Source organism: Mauremys mutica, chromosome 2, assembly GCF_020497125.1.
Source record: "Mauremys mutica isolate MM-2020 ecotype Southern chromosome 2, ASM2049712v1, whole genome shotgun sequence".
NCBI lineage: Eukaryota > Metazoa > Chordata > Testudines > Geoemydidae > Mauremys > Mauremys mutica.
The window spans coordinates 30,809,964-30,819,853 of record NC_059073.1 but is presented as its reverse complement, the minus strand read 5'-3'; the positions used below and the strand labels follow the sequence as shown (position 1 = coordinate 30,819,853).

The window sequence follows — 9,890 nt, the reverse complement described above, 5'->3', positions numbered from 1 at the left end:
GTACATTTAAGAACAAAACACAATTTCATATACCATAATATTCATTATGTACATTACATATAAAAAGCCATTTGTTGATAGTGTAAAGTTGTTTGAATTCATCTGCATGTTTTATGATCAGCCATTTTAATCTAACTTGATAAAATCAAATTTACATATCATGCATTTTAGCCAGATAATGATTTTGAAAAGGAAACAAAAAAAAACCCTTTTTCATGCATATGTCTTAATCTTATTAAATCATGCACATTATCCTGTATAGATTTATGAAGACACAGTTTAAAAGACAAATTGAATATGGAAAGCAGTGACAGTCACTTCAGATCTATATAGTAATTTAATCACACTGAAGCAGGGAGTGACTTATTAAATGGCTTATAGTAGGATGAAAAATTACTAAATAGTATTGTATTATTCATTTTGCATCAGGAAACTCACTTTCAATACAACTATGGTGCTTCATACTGGAAAATAAAATCTATAATGAAGTTACCCGTTACAGTATAATTTGGAGGCTTTTTTACTTCACTTAGAATTCAGTGGAGACAGCCTGGATGAGATTGTTTATGTAGGCTAGGTGTTTGTTTTCCTCTTGTGAAGAGAATAAAGAATACTTCCAGTTTAGGTGGAAGGGATCAAATTATATAATGGAATCATAGAAATGTAGGGCTAAAACGGACCACAAAATGTCATCTAATCCATCCCCTTGCATTGAGTCTGGATTATGTATATTTTGAGTTTATCTACAGGAGTTTGTCTAACCTGTTCTCCAGTGACAGAGATTCCACAACATATGTAAGTAACCAGCTCCAGTGCCTAACTATCCTTATAGTTAGAAAGTTTTTTCCTAATATCTAGCCTAAATCTCCCTTGCTGCAAACTAAACAGAATATTTCTTGGCCTACCATCAGTGGGCATAAAGAACAATTGATCACCATACTCTTTGTGATAACCTTTTACACATGTGAAGACTCTTATTTCCCCCATTAGTCTTTTCTCTAGACTAAACATGCCCAATTCTTTCAACCTTTCCTCATAGGTCGTGTTTTCTAAACCTCGTATAATTTGTCTCTATCCACTAGGTCAAAGAAGGAAATTAAGTTGGTCTGGCATATTTTTTTGTTTACAAATCTATGCTGGCTATTACTTATCTTATTATCCTCTAGGTTTCAACAAATTGTGTATTTTAATAGTTTGTTGCAGTATCTTTCCAGGTATCGAAGTTAGGCTGACTGGTCTCTAATTTCTTGGTCCTTCTTTTTCCCCTTTTTGAAGATCAGTACTATGTTTGTCTTTCTCCAGTCCTCTGGGACTTCACCTGTCCTCTATGAGTTCTCAAAGATAATCACTAATGTTTCAGAGATTGATTTGGTTAGTAGCTGAAGTACTCTAGGGTAAATTTCATCAGGCTCTGCTGACTTAAATTCATCTACTTTATTTAAATATTCTTTAATCTATTATTTCCCTATATCTAACAAAGAAACTCTGGTGCTGTATTGACTGCAGTATTGCTTGACTTGGCCATGTAAGGGAAGTGAAAAACTGGACCTGCTGCATTTTAAACTCTTAGCAGAACAAATTGGACTGCAGGGAATCAGCCTCAGAAAAGTTGTAAAGCACCATAATAAAAAAGCCAGGCGGGTAAGTGTAAGATTTTAGTATAGGTCATGAATCTTTCCTATCCTAATGAAAAGCCACATTAGGACATTTTTCCTTTTCCCTGTAATTTAAGGACTTATTTTTTGGATTTAGAATTTTGAGAAAAGGCTTTAGCAGAGTTTTACGCCTCTTGCTTTGTTCATTGTTTGATATGTGCAGTAAGTAACACATGGTTTATTAATATGTGGGAGTCATTGCCTCGTTTGGTTCTAGTGATAAATATCAGAGCTCATATGTGTCACTGTTATCCTCACTGCAACATTTTAATGCGTAATCTATTGGGAATGCTACTCTTTTTCTAGCATGAGCCTCACACTACTCCTTTCGAATCGATACGAATTTTCCCTTTTTTAGTTTAATCTTTGTGAGTATTCTTCTTTTGGAAGCCTTTTTGGTGTCTGGGTTTTTTTCCTCTTTCATATAGATAGATATTTATTCAGATATTTTTATTTTTTTAAGAATCATCCATGCTGTTTAAGAAAAAAGAGAGCCTGAAAAATCTTACTCAAAGGGCCTAGATATGTTGTGGTACAGGGAAGGAACAACTTGCTCTAAACTCAATTACACTATTAACTGCTCTCCCGAAACTTCTTGCAAAATTAACATCTATACCGTATTCAAATCCCACCTAAAGATTCACTTCTGGCATGAAGCTTACTGAGGATGAACTCATACCTTTTATACTAAAATAAAACAATGTTTACTCACATGTGTACACAAAATGGCTGTCTCCACCTGGTCTTAGTCTCCACAGTCTCATTTTTGTAACCATGTCCAGTCCCAATTCCTTTCCCTTCTTTCTAGGTGATGTCCAAATTTCAAACTGCAAGCCTCATGGAGCAGGGATCTGTGTAGCTATATGTTCTGTGAGGCACCTCCAGTAGCACTCCTTTGGGTATGGTGTAAATAAATAATACAAACAATAACAATGTCTGCAGTAATAAAACTGCATTAGATGAGCCAGTTTTAAACAGATAATGCATTGTCTATTGCAGCCGGGGATTGTTATCTCCTCTGAGGGAGGGCAAGGTTCTGCTCCTCTTTAGAAAGCTGTTGAACTCAAGAAACTATCATCTAATGCTGACATTCTGGTTGATTATTGTCCAGCATCCCATTTTTGGTTAGGATTATAGAGAAGGTTATGATCAGACAAATATCATAGTAAACCATATATTTCTAGCCTCTTTGACTCTTCTCTGTCTGGGTATGGACTTGTGCGTGGAACAGAAACTGGTGGCACTGATGAATGAAATCTGGATTTCCATGCTCATATTGTTAGATTTTTCAGCTGCCTTTGACATCATTGATCATGAGGGATTATTGACTTGCCTGTGGACTGTAGTGGAAATGGGTGGGACTGCTCCTAGCTGGCTCCATTCCTTCCTTTCTGAGCATATGAAGAGGTGTACTGGGCAATTGCTCTGCACACATAAGGGTCCTACCATGTGGAGTTCCCTTGGCTTCCATCCTATCTTGTCTTTCCTCTTGAGCAATGGGGTCTGTTGCTACCATGGTTCTTAACATCCAAATATATTGTTAACTATTAATCTTGGCAAGACGGTGGCAGGAAATACATCAATGGAGACACAGCCGTTTGACCGATAAGTGGCTAGCACAAAAAATACAATACAAGAGCACTTTCATTTAAAGCTTCACTTCAGTTTAGTCTCAAGCACTTACACATCCACAACAGGTTAGTAAAACACCTCACAAATCAATAATTATCGGTGTCTGGGGCAGTCTTTGAGTGGTACAACAACAGCCGTCTGATTGGCCCATCTCCCAGCTGCTGTTGGGGACCATAAACTGTGTCCATGAAGTGCCTCTGTCCCTACCCCATACTTTCTCCCCTTATTTATTGGGTTAGTAAAATAGCATTTCAATTAAAAAAAAATTGTTAAGCAAACAACTTCAAAGTATAAGCAAGAGGTTTACCCAAACCATTAATTAGACAAATGTGTTTTTGCAGAGTCCTTGTGTCTTGAGGGCCATTACAAACACATTCCAAACGGCAGATATAGATAAACTTCCTGTTTTTCCGAAACACAGACCTCAGCAATTTCAACAGAGATCACATCAGGAAGGACAGAGGATCAGGCTCTCTCCTTGACCTCTTCCCTCCTGGCTTCTTGTTTAGATATACCAAGGCTGTTGCAGAGGCCTCCCAAGACCTACTAATTTAGCTGCTTTGGGCAATATGCATGATAATTGATATTCCAATTATCATTAATAGTCCAGTTTTTTTGTTGGTCCATCAAGATCTCCCCCTACACTGTGACTGAGCATATAAGCCTCATTCTGTCACAGCCATTAAGGGGTTAAGGGAACAGAATAGATACCTCCCCAGCTTGGCTAATTTTTTTAATCAGTAACACTTGGGATTCATAGATTCCAAGGCCAGAAGGGACCATTGTGATCATTTACCGTAATCTGACCTTCTGCATAACACAGGCCATAGAACTTCCCCCGAATAATTATTAGACTATCTCTTTTTGGGGAAAAAAATCCAAACTTGACTTTAAAAATTTCCAGTGATGGAGAATCCACCATGGTCCTTGGTAAATTCTTCCACTGGTTAATCTCAGGTTAAAAATTCACACCTTATTTCTGGCTTGAATTTGTCTAGCTTCAATTTCCAGCCATTAAACTGTGTTATACCTTTCTCTGCAACACTGAAGAGCCCATTAAAAAGCACCTGCAGGCCAGGCAGAGTGGGGTGGCTGTCAAATAAACTGAGGATTACCCTGCATCAACAGCAAACTAAGGAATCTGCCCAAGGAGCTGGCCCAGAAACCCCTTGAGGACTGAGGTGAGACAGTTGGGGGACCAGTATCTCTTCCCCTGTGTTCCGGAAGCTAGAGGAAGATTGTTCTCCCAAGGGTCCTTATAGCAGGCCTGGGAGAAAGCAGATGTAAGGGTGTGAGGACAGTGGGAGCTGATCAGAAAAGTTAGGGGAGAAAGGTCTTGAAGGGAGAATATAGTGCCAATTCCCCTGTGGGCAGGTGAGAGGAACTGAACCCCTTTCACGGGGACATTAATAAGGTAGTATGGGCTGCTATGATTTCATTATATTGACGCAACCCTTGTCTACACCTCCATCTCCGCTGGCCCACCCAGTGTTGTTGAGTGCTTGGTTCAGAATTTGAGATATGGACGAGAGCTGGCTGCCTGAAGTTCTGTCCAGATAAGATTGAGGTGATGCTTCTGGGATGAGAAGGTATGATGATAATTCTATCTGCATTTTTTATTGAGTGTGTGTCCACTGTTTGTTATAGAGTTTACAATCTAGGAGTATTATTGGGTTCCCGGCTACTATTAAATAATCATATAGCAGCAATATCCAGTAAGGATTTTCTCCATTTTCTCCCCAACAGTGTAATAAAAATAATTCTAGGAAATTCCATGTTTGCAGAGCATGATATGACTGAACAAATGTATTTAATTCAAAGTGTGTGACTCTTAAGTGCTTACACAAATTCTGTGCCATTGTCAATATGTTTCCATTAACACTTGTCATACAGGTTTGCACTCCTTTAGTATTTAACATGTGGACATGCTTTTTGGTTAAATACTGAAGAGTAAATTGGAAAATATTTCTGTAAAGGGTCTGGAAACAAATCCTGCTGGGACTTTATTTTCATTAAAACAGAACAGGCCTGATTCTGAGATGTTTCCCACACATAACTTCCAGGAGTCAACAGAAATTGTGTGTAAGGAACTTCCCTTAGAATCAGACACCTAACTAATGTTGAGTCACAGAATAAAATATTACTTTCCCATCACAATTATTATTTTCTCAATAAAACATAAGAAACTACTATTTGAAATATTTTAATGTACTGAGTTCTGATATATATCATTACAAAAAGTGCCACGTTGAAAAAGAGTTCTCATTTAAACTGTTACATTTAATAAGAAACAGTTAGCGCTAACTGAGCTGAAATTCTTAAATGTCACACTAAAAAGACTAAATACATTATTTTTTCTGTTAAAAGGAATAATTCTACCCTATCCAGTTTATAGAGATAAAGGCATTGCTGTCCTAGCACCCGTAAAATACCAACCCACACAACCTTGTTGTCAGATGCATTTGTTCTAACTAACAGTAAAGAACTAAGGCTGTTCAGCTGACCACATTTATTTTCTTTTTAGAACTTAAAAGATGGTTATACCTGAGAGGTCTTCTTCTTCGGCTATCCCTTGATGCGAGGATCATGTCTGCCAAGGGGGTTCACTGGTGGGTTTTTAAGTGGCTGAGGAGCCTAATTTGTGCCCTGAAGAAGCAACAGGTGTAATCTGGAGGAGTCATAGTTGTTGGCTGGACTGTTGTACGCTTTCTTTCCTCCTTGGTCGCTTCTCTGTCTCATGAGCACATCTGTTCTCCTCAAAGTGAGCTGTGGCTTGGTGTATGGTGTGGTGCCACTGTGTTCTGTTCCATGCTGAGTCCTCACCATTTGTTGAATGCCTCTCTTTTTAAGATTGTAGACGAGTGGACTCACCCCTGCGGCGCCTCCTGCTGGTGACTCCTGGGAATTAGCTCGGTTCCAGCACTGGAGCGCCCTCTGCAGGCCAGTGATCCACCTGTCCTCTGGCCTCATGTCCCTCCCTGGACCCGGGTTCCTTTTACATGGGGCGCTGTCCCCTGGCAGTAACCCCTTTCTCTCAGGGTTTCTCCTTCCTGGGGAACCCCCACCCTCTATCCCCACCTTGCCTCAGTATATGGCTACTGCCAGTCATTGTCTAGCCCCCACACCCTGGGGCAGACTGTAGTATCAGCCAACTCATCACCGGCAAGGAGGGTTTGGACCTGCTGCCTTGGCCTACCCCTGGGCTGCCCTCTGCAACCCCCAGTACCTGTTAGCCCAATGCTAGGCCACAGCCTGGGGCTTTCCAGGCTAGATCTCCCCAGCTCCTCAGCCTTTCCCCAGCCCTGCTTCACTCAGGTACCTTATGTCCAGCTCCATGCAACCAGGCCCCTCTCCCTCCACAAACAGAGAGAGACTCTTCTGAGCTTCTGGCTCACAGCCTCTTATAGGGGCCAGCTGGGCCTGATTGGAGCATGACCACAGCTGAGCCTACTTTCCGCAATCAGCCCAGGCTTCTTGCCCCAGCCTAAAGGCTGTTTTCTCCAGCCACAGCCTCTTCTCAGGGCTGTTTTTAACCCCTTCAGGGCAGGAGCAGGGGTCCACCCTGCTACAAAGATGTATTTCAGAATGTCTTTGAAGCACTTCTGCTGCCCTCTGCAAGCCCTTCTTCCCTGACTTAACTGAGAGAAAAAGCACTCGCTTTGGGAAGCAAGTGTCAGGCATACATACAATGGCCAGCCCAGCTGAGTTGGTGTTTCATGACTTGCGCTTCTATACTGCTGATGTTGGCTCAAGAGAGAATGGTGATGTTAGTGTATCTGTCTTCCCAGCTGATCCTGAGAATACTCCTGAGGCAGCGCTGCTGGAATCACTCCAGCTCCTTGAGATGTCATCTATAGGTTACCCCAGTCCAGGGCTGTCCCTAGGGGCATGTGGGGCCTGGGAAAAATCAGCTGCCCCCAGCTTGGGGCCCCCGCTCTGCATCAGCAGGTGAGCTGGTGGGGTGCATCTGGCCTGGTACAGGGCAGCAGCTAGGACCTTGGGTATGTGGGGCGGCAGCCGGGACCCTAGGCACAGGATGGCAACAGAGCCCCGTTGTGTGGGGTGGCAGCCAGGACCTTGGTCATGCAGGGCAACAGTCAAGATCCCAGGCACAGGGTGGCAGCAGAGCCCTGGGCATGTGAGGTGGCAGCCGAGACCCCACGTGCAGGATGGCAGCAGAACCCTGGGCACGGAGGGCAGCAGCTGAGACCCCAGGCGCAGGGCGGAAGCCAAGACCCCAGTCATGGGGCAGCAGCTGAGATCCCAGGCACAGGGCGGCAGCCAAGACCCCGGGCACACAGGCCTGCAGCAGAGTCCCGGGTGCGGGGCTGGCAGCTGGGAGCCCGGGGTTGCTGCAGCACCCCCCACATCCCTAGTTCCTGTGCCTATGTTTTATGGGATGCACCGCCTCGGCCAATCACACCAGCCCGCGGGGTCCCCCAAAGCATGGGGCCTGGAGCGATCACCCCGATTCTCTCTACCCAAGAGACAGCTCTGCCCCAGTCTCACACCCATAGAAAAGGGTGAGGATGACAACTGCCTTGTAAACCAAAATCTTGGTTCCAATTTGCAGATCCCTAACATTGAAATCTCATTTGAGTAGTCTTCCAGAAGATGTGCTGGCACAGCAGATCCTGTATTAAATTTCTGTGTCAGTGCTGGCTGTTTGGGAGAGGTGGCTGCCAAGGTATGGGAAATGGTCCACATTTTCCAGGGGTTCTCCGCTGATGGTGATTTTTTGAGCACGAAGAGTAGTTTGTGCAGGTGAGGGCTGGTAGAGTACCTTGGTTTTCCTCATGTTGAGAGAGAGAGAGAGACACCCAGGATCTGATAGGCATCTTCAAAAAGGTTTAGTGTACTTTGCAGCTTGGCCTTTGTGTGTGTGAGAATGATGCAGTCATCTGCATACAGTGATGCAAATTCTCATGATCTTAGATTTTGTTTGGAGACAGCAGAGATTGAGGGGTTGACCATCCATATGATACTCAATCCCGATTCCATCAGGAAGGCAATCACGGATGAGAATCAGGATCACGGCAAGGTAAATGGAGAAGAGTGTTAGAGCAATGACACACCCTGATTGGCATCAGTGCAAATGATGAATGGTTTGGTCTCTGAGAATGGTGGCAGTCATCCCATCATGGAGTAATCCGATGATGCAAATTAATTTCTGGATCCTACTAAACCGCCTTCTCCCCCTTGCTGAGGAACTCCTCCCCGAATCACAGTGTGGCTTCAGGCCATCCCAGGCACAACTGACATGAGCTTCGTGGCATGATAGATTCAGGAGAAGTGCAGAGAGCAACACCAGGAACTGTTCACAGCTTACATCGACCTAACCAAAGCCGTTGATTCTATCAGTTGTGATGCCCTGTGAAAGGTGCTGTATAGGTTTGGCTGTCCACCTGAGAGGTACAGTTATAGCAGAGAAGTTGCAATTAAATGTGTACATTTTGACATGTTTGAGACTCCATTCCTATTTCACAGTGCCTGTTAGTACTGTTTTTTAATTTCTGTCACACTTCTTAAAAATGTATTTTGGTCCTAGTGGTGAAGAATATCAATCCCTGTATTGAAGCAATCAACACAAAGAAACTATTTCATCAGTAGGGAACACATCACAAATCTACCAAATTTGGTGCTTGCTGTGCAGTCCTTTTCCATCCCAAACTAACATGGAAAGGGAGTAGCAGCTGTTCTCCACCTCATGCATAAACCTGCAATGTGGATAATCCATGCACTGGAATAAGCGGGTGGGTTATGTCTCACTCACTCCCTTGTGCAAGCACATAAAGTGGCTCATGACTGAGCTCTTGGTTTCTAAATGCTGGTTGCTATGTTTGTTTGTCTTTTAGTTTACTCAAAAAGTTCATTTTTACACTTATTTTTAAAGGATTTTTTTGATTCCTGGCAAAAATTGATTCAGTACTACATTTTTCCAAGGAAGCTTGACAAGAAGCACTCTACTCTAGTAACCAATGCCAAGTCATATCCATTCTTGGGTCCATGGCTGCAATAAAAAGTAAGCTTTGGCAATCTGACATCTAAAAGTTAAAGTACTCAGAGAGGAAATTCTTCTCTTAGACCTTTATCAGTACAAGCTGGCAAGGGCTTGAAATCCCAATGAGAAAATAGTATTTAAAAGTGATGAAGCTCTAGAGTTTCCGTTGTTTACTTTAAAAAGGTTGCATTCTGGAGTGTGTTTGTCTCCAGTTCCCAGTTTTAACAAGAATTGCCGTGCCAGTGTCAGAGCATTATCACCATTAAAAATCTAGACTTCAAAAGCAGGCTTTTTATAGAGGAAGATTCTCAGTTCTTATAGCTTTGTAGAAAGATGGATAGAAATATGGAAAGGAACTCAAATCTGCTTCAGGCCCCATGCAGAAAGGAATGGACAGAGTAAAACAGAGAGGAAAATGTGTGTTTTCTGAACAAAGGCTAACACATCCATGCTGATAGAAGCTATAGCAAAATTGAATCCATACACATGAACGCTATAAACTAAATCTGGTCACCTGGATAACATAAGCTCCCAGTGTAATGCTGTGGCCAAGAGGGCTAATGCTATTCTTGAATGCATAAACATGGGAATCTCGAGTAGAA

General features: G+C 42.6%; 1 long non-coding RNA gene across 1 annotated transcript; it reads left to right on the top strand.

Annotated features, from left to right (window-relative positions):
* Window positions 1–4,628: 4,628 nt before the first annotated feature.
* Window positions 4,629–8,658, top strand: LOC123362837. Its single transcript, XR_006576593.1, has 3 exons — window positions 4,629–4,876; window positions 5,812–5,896; window positions 8,223–8,658. It is a non-coding gene; the product is annotated as an uncharacterized LOC123362837 (long non-coding RNA).
* The last annotated feature ends 1,232 nt before the right edge of the window (window positions 8,659–9,890 follow it).